Raw genomic sequence first — 13,584 nt, forward strand, 5'->3', positions numbered from 1 at the left:
AAAAAAAAAAAAAAAAAAAAGGTGTATGTTTTAGTGGACTGAATGCTCATTAGCAGTTACAGTACTTTACATGCATTCCTGGAGTGCATCTTCCAGCTTAGTTTAATCAGAAAGAAATTACTTTGCACTCTCCAAGATGGCTTGGCAGCATGAACCAAATTGTAGTACACAGGGACAATTAGAAAGTTCACTTCAGAAGTGTGCACCTGATCCAAACATAATCACCAATAAATATATAACTGTAGAGACAGCCATAGCAGTATGAAATATGTTGATTTTCTGTTTCTCTCTCACACACCTTTTAAAGTTCACTTATGTCTTCTGACATAAATTAAAATCTTAAAATTAAGAGATTTCAGGGAAATCAAGTCATTTTACAGCTACAAATCTCAAGATTTCCAAGGAGTTTTCTGCATAGACTTTAAAGGACAGTACTTGTACTTTGTTTCAATATTTTGGTTTTTTTTTCTTTTTTTTTCCTTGCTGTAAGGTCTTCTGCTATAAACATGGAGAAAGTTAGCTTTACCTTGTCATCTCATTCATTCTGTTAAAATGGTAGTCACCCAAGCCAAAAAGTTCTCCACTTGTCCCTCATATGGAGCACACCAGGCACAGTCTTTACAACATACAGCTGAGTCTATGTACCTGATGGTTTACAGAAGAGAGAAACTTAGTAGACAATGAAAATTCATTGGCTGCAGAAATATAGATTTCCCCAACAGTTCCACCTAAAAGAGTGGTGGCCTCTCTCTTATTTCAAAACCAGCTGAATTCTGCTGCTGTAGCAAACAGATGTTAATCACTTTGTCAAGTGTGTGAACAGAAGGAGGCAAGACATGGAGAAAGGAATTAGTGGACAAGAATAGTTATGTGTGTCCTCAGTTGGATGCTTGGCCATGTACTGATACGTGTCAGAAAGTGTCAGGAAATATGGTTGTAGTATGAAGGAAGAGGTGGAGAACAATAAGATAACATCAGGGAAGACAACTAGAGATATTGCTAAGGTAATGGCAGTAGGTTAGTGCTTGGCGCTAAGACAGAAAGGACTAAGTAGCAAGGGAAACAATGCTTGGCAGTTAAGAATCACATGAATTGCCTAAGAATCACAGCCACCACAAAATTATTTTACACAAAGCTAGCAAATAAATTTAACATGACTAACAACATTTGGTCATTACAGCTAAAAGCCAGGTTTCTTTATGCAAATAATCTGCATGTTTATACTTTTCTGAGTATGGGATTCTTAGTGTGATGTGTTATAATACGCCTATACATTACTGGAAATTAAGTCATTGCCAGTTTAATGGATTTATTGGATTATTCCCTGCATGGCTCTATATGTTTAATTTGTGTATTTTCTTCTGCTTCCAAAGAAATGAAATATCCTCATAGGCAATACAGATAATTGAATTTCTATTCTGGAACCAATATAAGCTTTAAATGTTCAAGCATAATTCCCCAAATAACATAGATTGTTTAGCTCTTTCCTGAATCAGACAGCTTGGTAGAATAGCTCCTCTGATTCTAGAGCGCTAAGCAGATAAAAAAATATAAATATCTAATGCTGTTCCAAAAACAGAGAAGAAAATAAAATTATATAAAATCCTCCTAAAACAACAGCAAAATTTCTTTTAACTTCACCATAATCTGCTGTATTCTCTACTATTAATGTTCACCCACAAAAATTGCTTAGTGAATTTAATTAGGGATCCTAGCTTTACTGAAAGATAGTGACAGTGTTGCCTAGTCAGCTAATTATTTAACTAAAGAGAATTTGGAATGTCATGACAGAATTGTATTTTATGTCATTCACAATTTATTTAGTTGTCCCTGCATAAAGCTTTTCCCACAGAATAGGTGAAAGAAATTCACTTCATTATCATGGATCAGCCTGACAGCATCCTAACATCAGTAACTGTCGATCTGATTGAATGAGGAAGTTAACAAGAAGATGGCAAGGGCAAATACCAGAGTGAGTAACAACCCAGTGTGGATGACACTCAAAAATGAGTAAATCTAGAAATCTTGCAGAGAAAACAAGCACAAAAATAGATCAAAGTCATAGATCAAATAAGAACACTTCTTATCCTTTCTACACATAAAACTAGTGTGTCTTTGGCAAAACCTTATTGCTAACGTACACAACTATGTTTCTTCAGCTGCTGCATATAGATGGCTAAAGGTAAATCATAGAGTTCAATAGGTTTTATATTTTTATATGTTTCTTGCTACTTACATTACACTCATCTTGTTTTAGTTATATGTCAAAATTCCATTCCATTCAAAAGATTTCTATAAAATCTATGAATTTTTCACAGTGACCCTCAAATTTTATATACTAGGGTACGTGGTGAGCATTCTAGGTTTGGCAACATTTGAGAAATGATTTTCCAGTGCATCATGTTCTGCAAAAGAACCCAAACAATAACAAAAAACCCCACCAAAAATAAAAGCCAAACACTGCAAAGACATTTCATCTCATGTTACCATTTTTTTTTCATACTTCAGCATATATCCAGTGTTCAAAATGCATCCAGCCATTCCCCAAACTGTCTAAAATTCTTTGACTTTTTTTTTAGTTAATGAAAGGCTCATACTAACACAAAATCAAACTCCTGAAGGAGCTTGCATCTCAATAAATGCCTGTAGAATAGTAGAAAGCAGCCTGTCCTATTACCCTAACTTCTAAGACAGAAGTTTCAAAAGTTACATAAAGACTATTGTCTACCAGATAAAAAATTAGTAGTTCTCTTCATTTTCAGAAGTAATTAAAAATATTCTTCAGTTCAGAATTCCTACAGTTTTCCCTTCTGAAATATTACATTAAACCATATGTAATAGCTAAAAGCACATTATTTCTAGACAGAGAGGAGTGATGAAAAATATATGACAGTAGATATTATGCAAAAGCCTATGCAGATAAATATTTGAACTGTTACATGTCAAATTATATGCAGACACTTAATTCTACTTTCCATCTGTCCATTGGCATCACACAGTAACAACAAATGTCACAGTGAAAAGATTTTTAAAAAATCAGATCACTTACATGACCTAATAATCATCCTAAAGACTTGTAAGAATACTTTTAAAATAACAGACAAGGCATTACAGAAGGCAGTTTTCAAAGAAACTGTGCAGGTATATGAAATATCAAACCCCAGACAAATAAAATACACACTCAATAGTTTGAAACAGGGAGAAGGACCCTTACCAGCTTTAGGAGAAGAGAAGACATGTAACAGTTTGTCTGAATCCTTTTCAAACATATTGAAAACCAGTTTCTCTGTTTTCTGAAGGTTATAAATGGCAAGAAAATTGTAATAAGTTAGCCTCTTTTACAAAAGTTTCACAAAATTAGGACATGATTTAACTCCCCTTGTTCACATTCCTTATTCACACTCCTCTTACTATACGGAGCATACAGTACTGTACTTTTCATAGAGCATCCCACTGACATTTTCCTTTCCGTCTCACCTCTTCTCTTTGCTATAGAAGTTAATGTTCTTTTTAATTTTCACAAGCTAAGAAGGATTCTTCAGAGACAGGCATCAGGATGCTGAAACTTTAAGTGCATATAAATATGGGATGCACATTTAGCAACATTTAGTAGCTGTATTTAGTTCTACATTTGCCCCCCAAAAGTCTTGGTCTCCTTTATTTTTTCTTTTCATCTAAGTTATTCAAGAAGTTAGTATGATAAATCACCTTAACTTTGTCTTGTAGTGTTCTAGTTGTAGCCTATGATAACCCCTAAGATAAGGGGTTAGCAAGTATTAATTTTAATATAATTTTAAACTGTTTTCCTCTTTTATGTTATTAATACATTGGCTTTCATTTTAGAATCATAGATCTGTGAAAAAAATGTATATAATAATCAGCAGTGAGCTAATGAGTACCCATGGCAGGTTCTCCTATCCTCCTTTGAACTATTATTAAAGAATACAATATAACGATGAGCAAACAGCTGTGAAGACTATTTCTGCTTGTGGCTTGTAGTCCCCTTGGATGGATTTCATCTTATGAAATGTAGATGTCTATAACATACAGTTAGTCATTCTAAAAGATCCCTTTGAGTGAAAGTAAGGAACATTTCTAGGTTGTAGGTCTTCTGATCCTAAAGCAGACATCTGAAACTGAACAGCTCTCTTTTCAAAGAATCTATTTTTCTCCATTACTTCTAAAGAAAGCTTTAGTGGGATCCCACTTTTGAACCCTGAAAAATCATATGACAATTATGACCCATCAAAAACTCAACACACAGCAAGACTGCACAGAAGGTTGTTATCCTGTTAGCTAGAGCTGCCTGCCAGAGGACTCAGTACATTTTTCTTCAGAAAGCTGTAGCTTTAATCTTGTATTAATTACATATTTTTCGAGGTGGTGGCTTGGATGGTGGTTTTGGTGAAAATGAGAGAAGCAGCTGCTTCAACACTTTCTGGTTCAAGAAATCACCAACTACTAAATTCCTAAAAGTGGGAAGCTAGCTTTCACTAACGAAGAAAAACAACGTGTTCCTTTGGAAATGGTATTTTGAACTGTTCTTTGGGTTTCCAGAAACTGCAAGCACTGGTACTGAGCAGGACAGAAGATGACTTTTATTTTTTTCATTGTGAAGAATCTGTTCATACTAATGTAAATTCAGTGTGTTCATTTTGTTATCCTTATAGAAAACTGTGTTTCTGGAAACAACAGAACTAAAATGAGGTAATTAAAATGCAAAGAAAGAAGGCCACTTATTCAGTTTCTTTTTCATTAATTGTAGTATTAATCTACTCAAGAGACAAAGTACAAGAATCATCATTTGGATTCTGAGTTGCTGCTAGTGTTAACAGAAATTCTTTTTAGTCTAAACTTTCTTTGCTTTGGGTGTCGCAAATATAAACCAACTGGTGTGCCAGCTGCCCATGTTTCTTTTTACATATACAGCAAGAGCGGGTGGAAAGACTCCAAAATTGCAGACATTACCCTTTTTCTACTTATCATCATCATCATCATCATCATCTTTATAATCCTCTTAGCATTTTAATATATGACTTTGCTTCTTTGTGGCCTCTGAGACCTGCCAATATGCTGTAGAATGGAGTTTTGTTTTGCTTCCAGTGAGTACTCTGTATGATTTAATGGGGGCAGAAATCTGGAATATATCTTATTATGGCTTTGCTGTTCACCAGTTGCAATAATTTTATTCCACATTAACGTAAATTTGATTACTATATTTATCCACCTGTTTTTAGAAAAGTTAAATTTCTCAACACAAAACAATTTTAAATACAGTTGAAGAGTATATTAATTCTAACCTGAGGTTGAGTTTTGTTCTCTGCATTTCATTTCACTTACAGAGTCTTGCCAGAGCTTCTCAAAGTTGTGTCTTCTGCTGAAGTTCTAACAGAGTAATAATTTAATTACACCTTAGCTACAGTTTATCGCCCTTCTGCCTGAGAAAAGCAAAAAATGTAATTAGGAGTCAAAGGTGAATATCTTGCTCATATAAGCAAGTTATTCCATGCACAGTTTCACACAGTTTAAAGGGAATCCCAGGACTCTGGTCCATCATTCTCAATAATTGTCCAAACTGTTATTCAAAGCTTTTTCCAGGCAATTCTTGAGAAGCCAACTTTTCTCTATATAGCATAAAGCTATTATATTCAACATAACTTCTCATGTACACGTCAGGGCAAAAAATTTTTCAGATGGAGACTTATTTTTCTGTTAGAGTCATCCCTCTGTTTTTGCCCTGGACCCCTGCCAATATGCTGTAGAATGGAGTTTTGTTTTGCTTCCAGTGAGTACTCTGTATGATTTAATGGGGGCAGAAATCTGGAATATATCTTATTATGGCTTTGCTGTTCACCAGTTGCAATAATTTTATTCCACATTAACGTAAATTTGATTACTATATTTATCCACCTGTTTTTAGAAAAGTTAAATTTCTCAACACAAAACAATTTTAAATACAGTTGAAGAGTATATTAATTCTAACCTGAGGTTGAGTTTTGTTCTCTGCATTTCATTTCACTTACAGAGTCTTGCCAGAGCTTCTCAAAGTTGTGTCTTCTGCTGAAGTTCTAACAGAGTAATAATTTAATTACACCTTAGCTACAGTTTATCGCCCTTCTGCCTGAGAAAAGCAAAAAATGTAATTAGGAGTCAAAGGTGAATATCTTGCTCATATAAGCAAGTTATTCCATGCACAGTTTCACACAGTTTAAAGGGAATCCCAGGACTCTGGTCCATCATTCTCAATAATTGTCCAAACTGTTATTCAAAGCTTTTTCCAGGCAATTCTTGAGAAGCCAACTTTTCTCTATATAGCATAAAGCTATTATATTCAACATAACTTCTCATGTACACGTCAGGGCAAAAAATTTTTCAGATGGAGACTTATTTTTCTGTTAGAGTCATCCCTCTGGGTAGATACAGCCCTTGTCTAAATGGGGTCTTTGAAGTTGGAGGGGCATCAGGGACTAAAAATTTGAAGATTGATTTCACAGGTAGTTACTCCATATCTGGGAGCATAATGTGGAAAGAACTAAATGAGCACCACACTAGTCCTTCCTTCAGGAAATCCACCCTACCCCTGAGGTCATCAAGGGAACATCATATGACTGCACATCAAAAGCAAAATATGAGTTAATCAGCTTTATTACTAAAAATCAGAGTAATTGTACTCATAAAGCAAAACCTGCTAGGATTTTCTTCTGTGCTTGCGTACTCACAATCTTGTTAACCTTCTCTGCTTGGCAGAACAAGATAATTCAATATTGATGATACTGTCTTGGAGAAAAGTTGATCTAAAACAGTAATCTTTGTCATGGCTCATTGTAAAGGTTATCAAACTGTAGAACAACCTTTCTGTATTAATGGCAGAAAAAACTCTATAAAGGCAGAAATATACAATGAAACAATGACATACATAGTGTAATGGTCTTGTTTTGCGAATAGCTGACAAATGAGTATGGTTCTGTTCTGAGGAGGCTGCATAGAGCACGAGATTGATGTCTCAGTTTTGAGAAGAGGAGCAGGATTTTAGGAGAGGTAAAGAAACAAATTTGTGGTCTTGAGCCTTTATGTGAGATACTACAGGTATATACAAACACTATTTTTTGTCCTGAATTACACAGAAACACTAGTGTGCTACAGCACATGGGTAATCTCAGCCTGCCAGGAAGTATCAGACTTCAGTAAAATCCAAAGGGTGAAGAGTTGTTAGATTTACAATAGCCTGTTCAGGTTTACTATACAAAAGTACTACATCTGGATATCTAAACTACATGTAAAACAGAACTTAAAAAAAAAAAAAAATCACAATTTCTTCTGGGCAGAATTTTTTAATGATCTAAGAAAAATCATTAGTGAAAAGTCATATGGCTTTCTGTATGAGTTCTAGGAAAGAAAACATTAAATTTCAGAACAAGTCATCATTCATCCACCTACCCGTTAATGGTTAAAAAAAGTTAGTATTTAATTCCTTTCCCACAGTACAATCAGGGAGTCAATCTCTATTGGTTGCCCACTTTAATTTACATCAGCATTATGTCATTTGTTATATTACTACTATGAATTAACCCTGCAAGTGTCTTATCAAAATATCTAGTATCAAAACTCTCCCGTTCTAACTCTTCACTAACTGTTTTATCCCCTTAATCTTTTTAATCTACTGCTGAATAAATAAAAGCACAAAATATCTTCTTCTGGGATAGAAGCAAGATAATGTAGGTATTACCTACCTATAACCAAGTCCCTTATACCAAATATACCAAGTAGCAAAGCTTTTAATTAATATGGTATCCAATGACCTGGCTTCATTTTGTTTTTCTTTCTGCATTAACGTTTAATATACTTAAAAGTCAGGAAGGTACTAAGCTCATTGAAAAGACTAGAAACTGTAATACTTTTCAGTCATAACATAATAGTGACTCTATCCTTTGGAATGTCATTAGACATCGTACTTTTGATCAAACGGATTTATTTTGTACATTATTTTGTAAATATATTCACGTATTACAGATAGAAATAACAGTGAGCAAAATTCTCCAACATAACGTTTTTGTCTAGAAAAATAAGTCTTCTCCTTCGTCTACAATTAAATTTTCCTTCTGGCAGCTTCCCATGCAAGAAGACTGGGATAACAGTTATTTAGGGACCAGTTAACAGATAACAGGTAGTTATTTAGAAACTACTGAATAATACAGAGAAAAGCCTTTGTAGTTAATGTTGCTTAATCTAAGGGTTGGTTACTATTTAATGTAAGGAATGATTAAAATTTCAGCTGTTTTCTGATGACAAGAACAGATGAAACTCTTATGCTGTGATGATCTTTCCTGTAGAAGTATATACCTTCTGATTATCTTTTGAGAAAACAGTGTATCAAGTTGGAATGGGTCAGTCATGGAATGTGGGTTTTTTTAGAGTCAATGGAAATTGGTGGATGAAAAACTGGATATGTGCCGGCAGTGTGCATTTGTAGACCAGAAAGCCAATTGTAACCTGGGCTGAATAAAAAGAAGCATGGCCAGCAGGTCAAGGGAGGTGATTGTGTCCCCTCTATTCCACTCTGGTGAAACCCTGCCTGGAGTATTGCGTCCAGCTCTGGAGCCCCCAGCCCAAGAGAGACATGGACCTGTTAGAGCGGGTCCAAGGGAGGGCTACGAGAAAGAGCAGGGAGCTGGAACACCTCTCCTATGAAGAAAGGCTGAGAGAATTGGGATTATTTAGCCTGGAGAAGAGAAGACTCCGACCTTACCACAGCCTTCCAGTACTTAAAGAGGGCTTATAAGAAAGATGGAGAGAGACTTTTTACCAGGGCCTGTAGTGATGGAAGAAGGGGCAATGGCTTCAAACTGAAAGAGGGTAGATTTAGATTGGACATAAGGAAGAAGTTTTTTACAATGAGGGTGGTGAGCCACTGGACCAAGTTTCCCAGGGAAGCTGTGGATGTCCCATCACTGGAAGTGTTCATGGTCATGTTGGATGGGGCTTTGAGAAACCTGATCTAGTAAAAGATGTCCCTGCGCATGGCAGGGGAGTTGAACTAGATGATTTTTAAAGGTCCCTTCCAACCCAAATCATTCTGTGATTCTATGATTCTGTGAAATTACTAGTAGCTGGATCATTTAGATTATGGGTGCAATATTTGGTTATGAAAGAAAAAGTATGAAATAGTTCACAAGATGTTAGTGTTCATGTTACTATGAAAAAGACAAGAAAACAGATTAGCTGTGACAAGCCTCAACAGAGTTGGGAAACTGGTACCATGATAGGGACTTTTAAAGGAGGGAAATTAATTTGGGGAATATTTTATTATCTGGAAATTGCTCAAGAAAGTGAGACAAACCATCCTAATAAGGGAAAAGATAAACACAGGAAATAAGTGACCAGCATGGCATCAACAGAAGCTCTTTAAATTATGAAAAAATGAAAAGATATTTTAAAAAATGAAGGAACAGGGAAAAAAAAAATCAAAGTAAAACCATGCAGCACACCAAACAAAAAGGCTAGTAAGCAATATTGTACCTAGCAATGGACAGTGAAGACAAAAAAAATACAGATACTGCAAAGAAGAGAGAAAAGTGAAAGATGTTATAGCCCCATTGATTCAGTGAAAAACTAAAGGCTCAGGAAATATGCTTTAGGCAATGTAATTCTTTACACAAGCATGAAAATTTGTGATGAACAAATAATTAACACAATTAAAATATGGTAAGAATAAGTCAGGAGAGGGAGTTACAGAATAAGGGATTTTTTCAGATAAATATAGAATTAAAGACTCCTTAAGGAAGCAAGAAGAAAAGTGCAAAGATAATAATCAAACAGTCTAATTTTATAACTGAAAGACTGGAACAAATTATTAAATATCCCACTTGCTAGCACCTAAAGGATAATAAGGTGTCAACAAACAGAGGACATGGATTTGTCAAGAACAAATCATATCAAACCAATACAATTGATATCATTGACAGGGTAATTGGCCCAGTGGGTGTGATATACAGAGATTGTGGTAAAGCTTTTGACACTGTCTCAAATGACATCTCATAAGGTGTGAAAATACTGCCCAGATGAAATTACTACAAAGCAAATGCACAGCCTGTTGCAAAAGCTCACTCAGAAAAGTTAAAAAATTTCAATGCCAAAATGATAAAACAGATAAAATTAATTGTTCCAACTTTGAAATTATTCAATATTGTAATTAACTATCTGAGTGATGGAAGATAGTATGCTTCTTACACTGATCTGGGAGAGGTTACAAGACCGGACCTATCATTCAAAATTATTTTGATGCATTGGCAAAATGCTACAAAATAAATTTGTTAAATTTTTGTACAGGCATTCTAATAAGGAACCAGATGTGAGGCAGTAGCACAGTAGAAAAATTTGGGAGCATCATGGTGAATCACAGACAAAGATTGAATCAAGAACATCAGTAACTGTCTTTTTAAAATGAAAATACAAGAAATTGAGAAGGTCCAGTATAGAGTGACAAATATAAAAGAGTAAGACAATGTAAATTAACATGGAGCACTGAAAAGACTGGATTTATCTAACACAGGAAACAAATAAATAAATAAAAGAGAGAAAGAAGAACAGAAAGTTGCTTTATCGATCTTCATGTATTTGTTATATTTTATAAAGTTTGTCATAGATTTAGCAAAATGCTACAATCAACTATTACTTCAATTTGTACTTGATAATGCCTGGAAGCTGCGGTCATAAGAAAGGCATCCATTGAGCCAGTCTTTGTGAAACACAGCACGATGGTATTCAATGGCCCGCCCAACCATCTGATTTGTTATTATCATGGTGCAACTGTAATTCACTGTTGTTTTGGACACGGAAATGGACACAGACACTATATATAATAAATGATATTTTGAAGCAATTCTGCTAGTGAATCTGAGCTTCCTCTTCTAAGCAAGCTGCCAGCAAAATCTGAATGTAGGATCTTTGTGGTCGATCTGAATGCAGGCTAGTGCAAAGCTCTTTGTCTTTTTTGATCATCTGAGTAGTGTCTTGTCTTGATGTAGATGTCGGATCCCACTGATAGATTTCTAACAAATGCCAGAAAATGCACAGAACAATTCATCACAAATCAGGATTTAAACCGCTGCTTCCAAGGAAGCAAAACGTGGTTAACTATTTGGTTCAGCAAGAGAGTTCCTCCGGTTCCTTCTGGAAGCTGAATGTTGATAACTTGCCTATCAGCTCCTGGGAGTCAGGGCCACTGCTGCCCATGGGGGCAGTGTCCTGGTTTCGGCAGGGATAGAGTTAATTTCTTTTCTAGTAGCTGGTACAGTGTTTTGGATTTAGGATGAGAACAAAGTTGATAACGCACCGATGTTTTAGTTGTTGCTAGGTAATGCTTACACTAGCCAAGGACTTTTCAGCTTCCCATGTTCTACCGACTGAGAAGGCTGAAGGTGCACAAGACGCTGGGAGGGGGCACAGCCAAACTGGCCAAAGGGACATTCCATACCATGTGACGTCATGCTCAGTACATAAACTGGGGAAAGCTGGCCGGGGGGGCCGCTGCTCGGGAACTGGCTGGGCATCGGTCGGCGGGTGGTGAGCAATTGTACTGTGCATCACTTGCTTTGTGTATTATTATTATTATTATCATATTATTATTATTATCATTTTATTTCAATTATTAAACTGTTTTTATCTCAACCCACGAGTTTTTCTAACTTGTGCTCTTCCAATTCTCTCCCCCATCCCACCGGGTGGGGGGGAGTGAGCGAGCGGCTGCGTGGTGCTTAGTTGCCGACTGAAGTTAAACCACGACAGGCAGTCAAATAATAACTTGTCCTTGTACAAGCCAATGACTCGGGTGGTCACAGAAACTCATCAAGTTTCTGCGCATCATAAAGATGTAAAAAATAATTGAAGCCAATATTTTGTGTTCCCTAGCTTCTATCTAAGAAAGGAGTTTTTGATATTTTAGCCATCAGTATAGGATGATAAGAAATGAAATGTTTGGCAAAAAAACACACCTTGATTTTGCTTCCCCATCATTACTCTTTAATTCTTCCACCAGTATATTAACACCAGCCCAAATGTATATTATAGTCTCTCTTAAGAAGGAACAGCAGGATTGGAGAGGTGTGGGAATTTGAGAAAGTATTGATTGACTGATGAAACTCATAGAAAGTGATAGGTAAAACATTCTGAAATGCTATCATGAAGAACTGCACGTGTTATGCAAAAGAAGAAAAAGAAAAAAAGCATCCTTTGTAACATGCAACACATAAAAATTTATAGATGTGAAGACACATCATTTTGCAGTGACCAGCTGTGATCTTTCAATTCAATTGTGCATTACAAATGAAGCAATGTGAGTTTATTATATTTACCTGTGCAAACATGTAAGTAACCATATGCATTCAATGGAATGCACATGGTTAGAACTCTGCAAGAAAATAATTGTCTAATAAATGTTGTATGTTTTTGCATAAACCCCACCATACAACCATGTATGTTTAATGACAACAACCAGAGCTTATCCTTTGGATGTTAAACCCATGATGCTATTTTTTCCCTTCAGTGAACAAAATAGCACTTGCAAGAGTCTAGTTAGGTAAACTAGACTCTTGCAAGTGAGAGGTGAAAAGGATGGATGCAGATGATGACAACATTTGCACACTTCTAGCTTACTCTATAACTCGCTATTGAATATTGCTCACATGCTGTTATTAATGTAGACATTTGGGACCTAGATTATGAAGCTGATAGTTTGTTATACCAAGAAGTGTTCTAAGGAGATAATTAGTAGTGATAAATGCTAGCACTTCTGACTGGGGGAGGAAAAGTTTGTAGCCAGCTCATGAATCGTGTCATTTTATATTATATCTATAAGCTAACCTGCCTTGGGAGACCCTAAAAGTTTTTTTTTTTTTGATGGGAGGGGGTTTGTTTAAAAATTAATGACAGCAATTTTCACAACAGCTGCAGAACCCCTGAAGATACCAGTTAAAATGCAGCAATGAAGGGGAAAAAATTGGAAAGGTTTGCTAAAATAAGAACTTTCTCCTCATTTATACTGACAGGAATTGCTAGAATTTGGTTTCCGGCACTTCTCCTCTGTCATGTTAATATAAAGTTATTTTTAATGAAAGACCAGCGCTATGACATAATAGATTTCTATTTTATTTAGATGGATGCCCAAAAGCTTTTAGATTCTCAAATCAATTTATTACTAGAACGGGAAGATGCTCCACATCACCTGTGCCCAAGAAAAAGAGGTAGAGTTTTTGTTCTAAGTCTGATAAAATACCAGCCTTAAACAACAGCACCAGATAGCTTGATGGAAAACTTGATAAAAATGCCAACATTACATTGCTAAACCATTTAATAATTCTGCAGTAGCCAACACCTACCTTTGTGATGAAATGATGTTTCTTGTAGTCATTTGCCATACGCAGAGCTCAGAGTAGCATCTATTCAGTTTTTTAACACCTGAACTTCCTAATGTAAAACACTTCTTCTCATTACCTATAGTTTTAACACAGATTTCAGTGATTTTCTTTATGAAATTGGAGGAAAATATTTAATTTTGAAGCCACCGAGGCGAAGGGCTCCGGAGCAGAG

This window comes from Aptenodytes forsteri, unplaced genomic scaffold (genome assembly GCF_000699145.1).
Source record: "Aptenodytes forsteri isolate BGI_AS27 unplaced genomic scaffold, ASM69914v1 Scaffold171, whole genome shotgun sequence".
NCBI lineage: Eukaryota > Metazoa > Chordata > Aves > Sphenisciformes > Spheniscidae > Aptenodytes > Aptenodytes forsteri.